Below are 504 nucleotides of genomic sequence, written 5' to 3'. Positions count from 1 at the left end.
TTAATGCAGAAGGACAAGAATGCTTAACAGATATAGAAAAAGACTATACCCTAATAAGTATAGAAACTCAATTCTATAATTTTAGAAAAGGAATGGATAAAATAGGAATAATAAATAGTCCAAAAGATTTAGAAAATATAATATCTATATTAGATAGAATGGAAATAATAGGAGAAAGACCGTTAGCCCATTGGGACGCTAACGAGATAATGTGTAAATTAGATATAATTAATTCGGAATACACTATAAAAACAACACCTATAGAAGCAAATAATGAAGATACTAAAGAGTTTGATATATAAATAAAGGAACTTTTACAATTAGAAGTAATAAGAAGATCTTAAATCTAAAAGAAAAAATGAAACAATAGAGACTATAATTAAACAGACTTTAGAGAGATTTTTCAGCAACCAGACACAAGATAAGCATATGAATAGACAGCCAGACGGACAGTCTACTAATTTAGACAGAACTGTCCCAGAGATAAATAATACAGATAATAAT

This window comes from Capsicum annuum, chromosome 1 (genome assembly GCF_002878395.1).
Source record: "Capsicum annuum cultivar UCD-10X-F1 chromosome 1, UCD10Xv1.1, whole genome shotgun sequence".
NCBI classification, from domain to species: Eukaryota; Viridiplantae; Streptophyta; class Magnoliopsida; order Solanales; family Solanaceae; genus Capsicum; species Capsicum annuum.
This window is presented reverse-complemented; position numbering follows the sequence as displayed.